This window comes from Ambystoma mexicanum, chromosome 3p, assembly GCF_040938575.1.
Source record: "Ambystoma mexicanum isolate Mex_15411 chromosome 3p, UKY_AmexF1_1, whole genome shotgun sequence".
NCBI lineage: Eukaryota > Metazoa > Chordata > Amphibia > Caudata > Ambystomatidae > Ambystoma > Ambystoma mexicanum.
Window position 1 is genome coordinate 832222770 of NC_090925.1, and position 12294 is coordinate 832235063.

Below are 12294 nucleotides of genomic sequence, written 5' to 3' on the forward strand. Positions count from 1 at the left end.
CACTGAAATTTCCCAAAATATTTTTGGCACAAAAATGCATCCTACACCCCTGAAATTTCAGATTATGTTAGCAGCCCAAAAAAGGCCTTAAAATGCATTATAGGCCTACAAAAATGTTGAAAACTTTGGAGGCCCAAAAAAGGGCTTTACAGGCATCCTAGACGCCCTAAAGTCCAGAAAATAGTTGTGGCCCAAAAACGGTGTCAGAGAGCTCTGAATGTCCCAAAAACATTTGCAGCCTGAAAGGGGCATTAACCCTCATCCTAGACCACTGAAATTCCCCAAAATATTTGCGGCACGAAAAATGCATCCTACACCACTGAATGTTCAGAATATGTTAGCAGACCAAAAAAGGAGTTAAAATGCATTATAGGCCAGCAAAAATTTTGAAAACTTTGGAGGCCCAAAAAAGGGGTTTACAGGCATCCTAGACCCCCTAAAGTCCAGAAAATAGTTGTGGCCCAAAAACGGTGTCTGAGAGCTCTGAATGTCCCAACAACATGTGCAGCCTGAAAGGGGCATTAACCCGCATCCTAGACCACTGAAATTCCCAAAAATATTTGTGGCACGAAAAATGCATCCTACACCCCTGAAAGTTCAGAATATGTTAGCAGCCCAAAAAAGGCCTTAAAATGCATAATAGGCCATCAAAAATGTTGGAAACTTTGGAGGCCCAAAAAAGGGGTTTACAGGCATCCTAGACCCCCTAAAGTCCAGAAAATGTTGGTGGACCAAAAACGGTGTCAGAGAGCTCTGAATGTCCCAAAAACATGTGCAGCCTGAAAGGGGCATTAACCCACATCCTAGACCACTGAAATTCCCCAAAATATTTGTGGCACGAAAAATGCATCCTACACCCCTGAAAGTTCAGAATATGTTAGCAGCCCGAAAAAGGCCTTAAAATGCATTATAGGCCAGCAAAAATGTTGAAAACTTTGGAGGCCCAAAAAAGGTGTTTACAGGCATCCTAGACCCCTTAAAGTCCAGAAAATGTTGGTGGACCAAAAACGGTGTCAGAGAGATCTGAATGTCCCGAAAGTATTTGCAGCCTGAAAGGTGCATTAACCTGCATCCTAGATCACTGAAATTTCCTACAATATTTTTGGCACAAAAATGCATCCTACACCCCTGAAATTTCAGAGTATGTTAGCAGCCCAAAAAAGGCCTTAAAATGCATTATAGGCCAGCAAAAATTTTGAAAACTTTGGAGGCCCAAAAAAGGGGTTTACAGGCATCCTAGACCCCCTAAAGTCCAGAAAATGTTGGTGGACCAAAAACAGTGTCAGAGAGCTCTGAATGTCGAAAAAATATTTGCAGCCTGAAAGGGGCATTAACCCGCATCCTAGACCACTGAAATTCCCAAAAATATTTGTGGCACGAAAAATGCATCCTACACCCCTGAAAGTTCAGAATATGTTAGCAGCCCAAAAAAGGCCTTAAAATGCATTATAGGCCAGCAAAAATGTTGAAAACTTTGGAGGCCCAAAAAAGAGGTTTACAGGCATCCTAGACCCCCTAAAGTCCAGAAAATGTTGGTGGACCAAAAACGGTGTCAGAGAGCTCTGAATGTCCCAAAAACATTTGCAGCCTGAAAGGGGCATTAACCTGCATCCTAGACCACTGAAATTCCCCAAAATATCTTTTGCACGAAAAATGCATCCTACACCCCTGAAAGTTCAGAAATGTTGGCAGCTCAAAAAAAAGGCCTTAAAATGCTTTAGAGGCCTGCAAAAAGTTGAAAACTTTGGAGGCCCAAAAAAGGGGTTTAGAGGCGTCCTAGACCCCCTAAAGTCCAGAAAATGTTGGTGGACCAAAAACGGTGTCAGAGAGCTCTGAATGTCCTAAAAACATTTGCAGCCTGAAAGGGGCATTAACTCCCATCCTGGACAACTGAAATTCCCAAAAATATTTTTGGCATGAAAAATGCATCCTACACCCCTAAAAGTTCAGAATATGTTAGCAGCCCAAAAAAGGCCTTAAAATGCATTATAGGCCAGCAAAAATGTTGAAAACTTTGGAGGCCCAAAAAGGGGTTTACAGGCATCCTAGACCCCCTAAAGTCCAGAAAATGTTGGTGGACCAAAAACGGTGTCAGAGAGCTCTGAATGTCCCAAAAACATTTGCAGCCTGAAAGGGGCATTAACCCCCATCCTGGACCACTGAAATTCCCAAAAATATTTTTGGCATGAAAAATACATACTACACCCGTGAAAGTTCAGAAAATTTTGGCAGCCCAAAAAAGGCCTTAAAATGCATTATAGGCCAGCAAAAATTTTGAAAACTTTGGAGGCCCAAAAAAGGGGTTTACAGGCATCCTAGACCCCCTAAAGTCCAGAAAATGTTGGTGGACCAAAAACGGTGTCAGAGAGCTCTGAATGTCCCAAAAACATGTGCAGCCTGAAAGGGGCATTAACCCGCATCCTAGACCACTGAAATTCCCCAAAATATTTTTTGCACGAAAAATGCATCCTACACCCCTGAAAGTTCAGAAATTTTGGCAGCTCAAAAAAAGACCTTAAAATGCTTTAGAGGCCTGCAAAAATGTTGAAAACTTTGGAGGCCCAAAAAAGGGGTTTAGAGGCGTCCTAGACCCCCTAAAGTCCAGAAAATGTTGGTGGACCAAAAACGGTGTCAGAGAGCTCTGAATGTCCCAAAAACATGTGCAGCCTGAAAGGGGCATTAACCCCCATCCTGGACCACTGAAATTCCCAAAAATATTTTTGGCATGAAAAATGCATCCTACACCTGTGAAAGTTCAGAAAATTGCGGCAGCCCAAAAAAGGCCTTAAAATGCATTATAGGCCTACAAAAATGTTGAAAACTTTGGCGGCCCAAAAAAGGGCTTTACAGGCATCCTAGACGCCCTAAAGTCCAGAAAATAGTTGTGGCCCAAAAACGGTATCAGAGAGCTCTGAATGTCCCAACAACATTTGCAGCCTGAAAGGGGCATTAACCCGCATCCTAGACCACTGAAATTCCCCAAAATATTTGCGGCACGAAAAATGCATCCTACACCACTGAAAGTTCAGAATATGTTAGCAGACCAAAAAAGGAGTTAAAATGCATTATAGGCCAGCAAAAATTTTGAAAACTTTGGAGGCCCAAAAAAGGGGTTTACAGGCATCCTAGACCCCCTAAAGTCCAGAAAATAGTTGTGGCCCAAAAACGGTGTCTGAGAGCTCTGAATGTCCCAACAACATGTGCAGCCTGAAAGGGGCATTAACCCGCATCCTAGACCACTGAAATTCCCCAAAATATTTGTGGCACGAAAAATGCATCCTACACCCCTGAAAGTTCAGAATATGTTAGCAGCCCAAAAAAGGCCTTAAAATGCATTATAGGCCAGCAAAAATGTTGAAAACTTTGGAGGCCCAAAAAAGGGGTTTACAGGCATCCTAGACCCCCTAAAGTCCAGAAAATGTTGGTGGACCAAAAACGGTGTCAGAGAGCTCTGAATGTCCCAAAAACATTTGCAGCCTGAAAGGGGCATTAACCCGCATCGTAGACCACTGAAATTCCCCAAAATATTTTTTGCACGAAAAATGTATCCTACACCCCTGAAAGTTCAGAAATGTTGGCAGCTCAAAAAAAGGCCTTAAAATGCTTTAGAGGCCTGCAAAAATGTTGAAAACTTTGGAGGCCCAAAAAAGGGGTTTAGAGGCGTCCTAGACCCCCTAAAGTCCAGAAAATGTTGGTGGACCAAAAACGGTGTCAGAGAGCTCTGAATGTCCTAAAAACATTTGCAGCCTGAAAGGGGCATTAACTCCCATCCTGGACAACTGAAATTCCCAAAAATATTTTTGGCATGAAAAATGCATCCTACACCCCTAAAAGTTCAGAATATGTTAGCAGCCCAAAAAAGGCCTTAAAATGCATTATAGGCCAGCAAAAATGTTGAAAACTTTGGAGGCCCAAAAAAGGGGTTTACAGGCATCCTAGACCCCCTAAAGTCCAGAAAATGTTGGTGGACCAAAAACGGTGTCAGAGAGCTCTGAATGTCCCAAAAACATTTGCAGCCTGAAAGGGGCATTAACCCGCATCCTAGACCACTGAAATTCCCCAAAATATTTGCGGCACGAAAAATGCATCCTACACCCCTGAAAGTTCAGAATATGTTAGCAGCCCAAAAAAGGCCTTAAAATGCATTATAGGCCAGCAAAAATGTTGAAAACTTTGGAGGCCCAAAAAAGGGGTTACCAGGCATCCTAGACCCCCTAAAGTCCAGAAAATGTTGGTGGACCAAAAACGGTGTCAGAGAGCTCTGAATGTCCCAAAAACATTTGCAGCCTGAAAGGGGCATTAACCCGCATCCTAGACCACTGAAATTCCCCAAAATATTTTTTCCAGGAAAAATGCATCCTACACCCCTGAAATTTCAGAAATGTTGGCAGCTCAAAAAAAGGCCTTAAAAGGCATTAGAGGCCTGCAAAAATGTTGAAAACTTTGGAGGCCCAAAAAAGGGGTTTAGAGGCGTCCTAGACCCCCTAAAGTCCAGAAAATGTTGGTGGACCAAAAACGGTGTCAGAGAGCTCTGAATGTCCTAAAAACATTTGCAGCCTGAAAGGGGCATTAACCCCCATCCTGGACCACTGAAATTCCCAAAAATATTTTTGGCATGAAAAATGCATCCTACACCCGTGAAAGTTCAGAAAATTGTGGCAGCCCAAAAAAGGCCTTAAAATGCATTATAGGCCAGCAAAAATGTTGAAAACTTTGGAGGCCTAAAAAAGGGGTTTACAGGCATCCTAGACCCCCTAAAGTTCAGAAAATAGTTGTGGCCCAAAAACGGTGTCAGAGAGCTCTGAATGTCCCAACAACATTTGCAGCCTGAAAGGGGCATTAACCCGCATCCTAGACCACTGAAATTCCCCAAAATATTTTCCCCACGAAAAATGCATCCTACACCCCTGAAAGTTCAGAATATGTTAGCAGCCCAAAAAGGCCTTAAAATGCATTATAGGCCTGCAAAAATGTTGAAAACTTTGGAGGCCCAAAAAAGGGGTTTACAGGCATCCTAGACCCCCTAATGTCCAGAAAATAGTTGTGGCCCAAAAACGGTGTCAGATAGCTCTGAATGTCCCAACAACATTTGCAGCCTGAAAGGGGCATTAACCCGCATCCTAGACCACTGAAATTCCCCAAAATATTTGTGGCACGAAAAATGCATCCTACACCCCTGAAAGTTCAGAATATGTTAGCAGACCAAAAAAGGCCTTAAAATGCATCATAGGCCAGCAAAAATTTTGAAAACTTTGGAGGCCCAAAAAAGGGGTTTACAGGCATCCTAGACCCCCTAAAGTCCAGAAAATGTTGGTGGACCAAAAACGGTGTCAGAGAGCTCTGAATGTCCCAAAAACATGTGCAGCCTGAAAGGGGCATTATCCCGCATCCTAGACCCCTGAAATTTCCAAAAATATTTTTGGCACGAAAAATGCATCCTACACCCCTGAAAGTTCAGAATATGTTAGCAGCCCAAAAAAGGCCTTAAAATGCATAATAGGCCAGCAAAAATGTTGGAAACTTTGGAGGCCCAAAAAAGGGGTTTACAGGCATCCTAGACCCCCTAAAGTCCAGAAAATGTTGGTGGACCAAAAACGGTGTCAGAGAGCTCTGAATGTCCCAAAAACATGTGCAGCCTGAAAGGGGCATTAACACACATCATAGACCACTGAAATTCCCCAAAATATTTTTGGCACGAAAAATGCATCCTACACCCCTAAAAGTTCAGAATATGTTAGCATCCCAAAAAAGGCCTTAAAATGCATTATAGGCCAGCAAAAATGTTGAAAACTTTGGAGGACCAAAAAAGGGGTTTACAGGCATCCTAGACCCCCTAAAGTCCAGATAATGTTGGTGGACCAAAAACAGTGTCAGAGAGCTCTGAATGTCCCAAAAACATTTGCAGCCTGAAAGGGGCATTAACCCACATCCTAGACCACTGAAATTCCCCAAAATATTTGTGGCACGAAAAATGCATCCTACACCCCTGAAAGTTCAGAATATGTTAGCAACCCAAAAAGGCCTTAAAATGCTTTACAGGCCTGTAAAAATGTTGAACATTTTGAAGGCTCAAAAAAGGGGTTTACAGGCATCCTAGACCCCTTAAAGTCCAGAAAATGTTGGTGGACCAAAAACGGTGTCAGAGAGCTCTGAATGTCCCGAAAGTATTTGCAGCCTGAAAGGTGCATTAACCTGCATCCTAGATCACTGAAATTTCCCAAAATATTTTTGGCACAAAAATGCATCCTACACCCCTGAAATTTCAGATTATGTTAGCAGCCCAAAAAAGGCCTTAAAATGCATTATAGGCCTACAAAAATGTTGAAAACTTTGGAGGCCCAAAAAAGGGCTTTACAGGCATCCTAGACGCCCTAAAGTCCAGAAAATAGTTGTGGCCCAAAAACGGTGTCAGAGAGCTCTGAATGTCCCAAAAACATTTGCAGCCTGAAAGGGGCATTAACCCTCATCCTAGACGACTGAAATTCCCCAAAATATTTGCGGCACGAAAAATGCATCCTACACCACTGAATGTTCAGAATATGTTAGCAGACCAAAAAAGGAGTTAAAATGCATTATAGGCCAGCAAAAATTTTGAAAACTTTGGAGGCCCAAAAAAGGGGTTTACAGGCATCCTAGACCCCCTAAAGTCCAGAAAATAGTTGTGGCCCAAAAACGGTGTCTGAGAGCTCTGAATGTCCCAACAACATGTGCAGCCTGAAAGGGGCATTAACCCGCATCCTAGACCACTGAAATTCCCAAAAATATTTGTGGCACGAAAAATGCATCCTACACCCCTGAAAGTTCAGAATATGTTAGCAGACCAAAAAAGGCCTTAAAATGCATCATAGGCCAGCAAAAATTTTGAAAACTTTGGAGGCCCAAAAAAGGGGTTTTCAGGCATCCTAGACCCCCTAAAGTCCAGAAAATGTTGGTGGACCAAAAACAGTGTCAGAGAGCTCTGAATGTCCCAAAAACATGTGCAGCCTGAAAGGGGCATTATCCCGCATCCTAGACCCCTGAAATTTCCAAAAATATTTTTGGCTCGAAAAATGCATCCTACACCCCTGAAAGTTCAGAATATGTTAGCAGCCCAAAAAAGGCCTTAAAATGCATAATAGGCCAGCAAAAATGTTGGAAACTTTGGAGGCCCAAAAAAGGGGTTTACAGGCATCCTAGACCCCCTAAAGTCCAGAAAATGTTGGTGGACCAAAAACGGTGTCAGAGAGCTCTGAATGTCCCAAAAACATGTGCAGCCTGAAAGGGGCATTAACCCACATCCTAGACCACTGAAATTCCCCAAAATATTTGTGGCACGAAAAATGCATCCTACACCCCTGAAAGTTCAGAATATGTTAGCAGCCCGAAAAAGGCCTTAAAATGCATTATAGGCCAGCAAAAATGTTGAAAACTTTGGAGGCCCAAAAAAGGTGTTTACAGGCATCCTAGACCCCTTAAAGTCCAGAAAATGTTGGTGGACCAAAAACGGTGTCAGAGAGATCTGAATGTCCCGAAAGTATTTGCAGCCTGAAAGGTGCATTAACCTGCATCCTAGATCACTGAAATTTCCTACAATATTTTTGGCACAAAAATGCATCCTACACCCCTGAAATTTCAGAGTATGTTAGCAGCCCAAAAAAGGCCTTAAAATGCATTATAGGCCAGCAAAAATTTTGAAAACTTTGGAGGCCCAAAAAAGGGGTTTACAGGCATCCTAGACCCCCTAAAGTCCAGAAAATGTTGGTGGACCAAAAACAGTGTCAGAGAGCTCTGAATGTCGAAAAAATATTTGCAGCCTGAAAGGGGCATTAACCCGCATCCTAGACCACTGAAATTCCCAAAAATATTTGTGGCACGAAAAATGCATCCTACACCCCTGAAAGTTCAGAATATGTTAGCAGCCCAAAAAAGGCCTTAAAATGCATTATAGGCCAGCAAAAATGTTGAAAACTTTGGAGGCCCAAAAAAGAGGTTTACAGGCATCCTAGACCCCCTAAAGTCCAGAAAATGTTGGTGGACCAAAAACGGTGTCAGAGAGCTCTGAATGTCCCAAAAACATTTGCAGCCTGAAAGGGGCATTAACCTGCATCCTAGACCACTGAAATTCCCCAAAATATCTTTTGCACGAAAAATGCATCCTACACCCCTGAAAGTTCAGAAATGTTGGCAGCTCAAAAAAAAGGCCTTAAAATGCTTTAGAGGCCTGCAAAAAGTTGAAAACTTTGGAGGCCCAAAAAAGGGGTTTAGAGGCGTCCTAGACCCCCTAAAGTCCAGAAAATGTTGGTGGACCAAAAACGGTGTCAGAGAGCTCTGAATGTCCTAAAAACATTTGCAGCCTGAAAGGGGCATTAACTCCGATCCTGGACAACTGAAATTCCCAAAAATATTTTTGGCATGAAAAATGCATCCTACACCCCTAAAAGTTCAGAATATGTTAGCAGCCCAAAAAAGGCCTTAAAATGCATTATAGGCCAGCAAAAATGTTGAAAACTTTGGAGGCCCAAAAAGGGGTTTACAGGCATCCTAGACCCCCTAAAGTCCAGAAAATGTTGGTGGACCAAAAACGGTGTCAGAGAGCTCTGAATGTCCCAAAAACATTTGCAGCCTGAAAGGGGCATTAACCCCCATCCTGGACCACTGAAATTCCCAAAAATATTTTTGGCATGAAAAATACATACTACACCCGTGAAAGTTCAGAAAATTGTGGCAGCCCAAAAAAGGCCTTAAAATGCATTATAGGCCAGCAAAAATTTTGAAAACTTTGGAGGCCCAAAAAAGGGGTTTACAGGCATCCTAGACCCCCTAAAGTCCAGAAAATGTTGGTGGACCAAAAACGGTGTCAGAGAGCTCTGAATGTCCCAAAAACATGTGCAGCCTGAAAGGGGCATTAACCCGCATCCTAGACCACTGAAATTCCCCAAAATATTTTTTGCACGAAAAATGCATCCTACACCCCTGAAAGTTCAGAAATTTTGGCAGCTCAAAAAAAGACCTTAAAATGCTTTAGAGGCCTGCAAAAATGTTGAAAACTTTGGAGGCCCAAAAAAGGGGTTTAGAGGCGTCCTAGACCCCCTAAAGTCCAGAAAATGTTGGTGGACCAAAAACGGTGTCAGAGAGCTCTGAATGTCCCAAAAACATGTGCAGCCTGAAAGGGGCATTAACCCCCATCCTGGACCACTGAAATTCCCAAAAATATTTTTGGCATGAAAAATGCATCCTACACCTGTGAAAGTTCAGAAAATTGTGGCAGCCCAAAAAAGGCCTTAAAATGCATTATAGGCCTACAAAAATGTTGAAAACTTTGGCGGCCCAAAAAAGGGCTTTACAGGCATCCTAGACGCCCTAAAGTCCAGAAAATAGTTGTGGCCCAAAAACGGTATCAGAGAGCTCTGAATGTCCCAACAACATTTGCAGCCTGAAAGGGGCATTAACCCGCATCCTAGACCACTGAAATTCCCCAAAATATTTGCGGCACGAAAAATGCATCCTACACCACTGAAAGTTCAGAATATGTTAGCAGACCAAAAAAGGAGTTAAAATGCATTATAGGCCAGCAAAAATTTTGAAAACTTTGGAGGCCCAAAAAAGGGGTTTACAGGCATCCTAGACCCCCTAAAGTCCAGAAAATAGTTGTGGCCCAAAAACGGTGTCTGAGAGCTCTGAATGTCCCAACAACATGTGCAGCCTGAAAGGGGCATTAACCCGCATCCTAGACCACTGAAATTCCCCAAAATATTTGTGGCACGAAAAATGCATCCTACACCCCTGAAAGTTCAGAATATGTTAGCAGCCCAAAAAAGGCCTTAAAATGCATTATAGGCCAGCAAAAATGTTGAAAACTTTGGAGGCCCAAAAAAGGGGTTTACAGGCATCCTAGACCCCCTAAAGTCCAGAAAATGTTGGTGGACCAAAAACGGTGTCAGAGAGCTCTGAATGTCCCAAAAACATTTGCAGCCTGAAAGGGGCATTAACCCGCATCGTAGACCACTGAAATTCCCCAAAATATTTTTTGCACGAAAAATGTATCCTACACCCCTGAAAGTTCAGAAATGTTGGCAGCTCAAAAAAAGGCCTTAAAATGCTTTAGAGGCCTGCAAAAATGTTGAAAACTTTGGAGGCCCAAAAAAGGGGTTTAGAGGCGTCCTAGACCCCCTAAAGTCCAGAAAATGTTGGTGGACCAAAAACGGTGTCAGAGAGCTCTGAATGTCCTAAAAACATTTGCAGCCTGAAAGGGGCATTAACTCCCATCCTGGACAACTGAAATTCCCAAAAATATTTTTGGCATGAAAAATGCATCCTACACCCCTAAAAGTTCAGAATATGTTAGCAGCCCAAAAAAGGCCTTAAAATGCATTATAGGCCAGCAAAAATGTTGAAAACTTTGGAGGCCCAAAAAAGGGGTTTACAGGCATCCTAGACCCCCTAAAGTCCAGAAAATGTTGGTGGACCAAAAACGGTGTCAGAGAGCTCTGAATGTCCCAAAAACATTTGCAGCCTGAAAGGGGCATTAACCCGCATCCTAGACCACTGAAATTCCCCAAAATATTTGCGGCACGAAAAATGCATCCTACACCCCTGAAAGTTCAGAATATGTTAGCAGCCCAAAAAAGGCCTTAAAATGCATTATAGGCCAGCAAAAATGTTGAAAACTTTGGAGGCCCAAAAAAGGGGTTACCAGGCATCCTAGACCCCCTAAAGTCCAGAAAATGTTGGTGGACCAAAAACGGTGTCAGAGAGCTCTGAATGTCCCAAAAACATTTGCAGCCTGAAAGGGGCATTAACCCGCATCCTAGACCACTGAAATTCCCCAAAATATTTTTTCCAGGAAAAATGCATCCTACACCCCTGAAATTTCAGAAATGTTGGCAGCTCAAAAAAAGGCCTTAAAAGGCATTAGAGGCCTGCAAAAATGTTGAAAACTTTGGAGGCCCAAAAAAGGGGTTTAGAGGCGTCCTAGACCCCCTAAAGTCCAGAAAATGTTGGTGGACCAAAAACGGTGTCAGCGAGCTCTGAATGTCCTAAAAACATTTGCAGCCTGAAAGGGGCATTAACCCCCATCCTGGACCACTGAAATTCCCAAAAATATTTTTGGCATGAAAAATGCATCCTACACCCGTGAAAGTTCAGAAAATTGTGGCAGCCCAAAAAAGGCCTTAAAATGCATTATAGGCCAGCAAAAATGTTGAAAACTTTGGAGGCCTAAAAAAGGGGTTTACAGGCATCCTAGACCCCCTAAAGTTCAGAAAATAGTTGTGGCCCAAAAACGGTGTCAGAGAGCTCTGAATGTCCCAACAACATTTGCAGCCTGAAAGGGGCATTAACCCGCATCCTAGACCACTGAAATTCCCCAAAATATTTTCCCCACGAAAAATGCATCCTACACCCCTGAAAGTTCAGAATATGTTAGCAGCCCAAAAAGGCCTTAAAATGCATTATAGGCCTGCAAAAATGTTAAAAACTTTGGAGGCACAAAAAAGGGGTTTACAGGCATCCTAGACCCCCTAATGTCCAGAAAATAGTTGTGGCCCAAAAACGGTGTCAGATAGCTCTGAATGTCCCAACAACATTTGCAGCCTGAAAGGGGCATTAACCCGCATCCTAGACCACTGAAATTCCCCAAAATATTTGTGGCACGAAAAATGCATCCTACACCCCTGAAAGTTCAGAATATGTTAGCAGACCAAAAAAGGCCTTAAAATGCATCATAGGCCAGCAAAAATTTTGAAAACTTTGGAGGCCCAAAAAAGGGGTTTACAGGCATCCTAGACCCCCTAAAGTCCAGAAAATGTTGGTGGACCAAAAACGGTGTCAGAGAGCTCTGAATGTCCCAAAAACATGTGCAGCCTGAAAGGGGCATTATCCCGCATCCTAGACCCCTGAAATTTCCAAAAATATTTTTGGCACGAAAAATGCATCCTACACCCCTGAAAGTTCAGAATATGTTAGCAGCCCAAAAAAGGCCTTAAAATGCATAATAGGCCAGCAAAAATGTTGGAAACTTTGGAGGCCCAAAAAAGGGGTTTACAGGCATCCTAGACCCCCTAAAGTCCAGAAAATGTTGGTGGACCAAAAACGGTGTCAGAGAGCTCTGAATGTCCCAAAAACATGTGCAGCCTGAAAGGGGCATTAACCCACATCCTAGACCACTGAAATTCCCCAAAATATTTTTGGCACGAAAAATGCATCCTACACCCCTAAAAGTTCAGAATATGTTAGCATCCCAAAAAAGGCCTTAAAATGCATTATAGGCCAGCAAAAATGTTGAAAACTTTGGAGGACCAAAAAAGGGGTTTACAG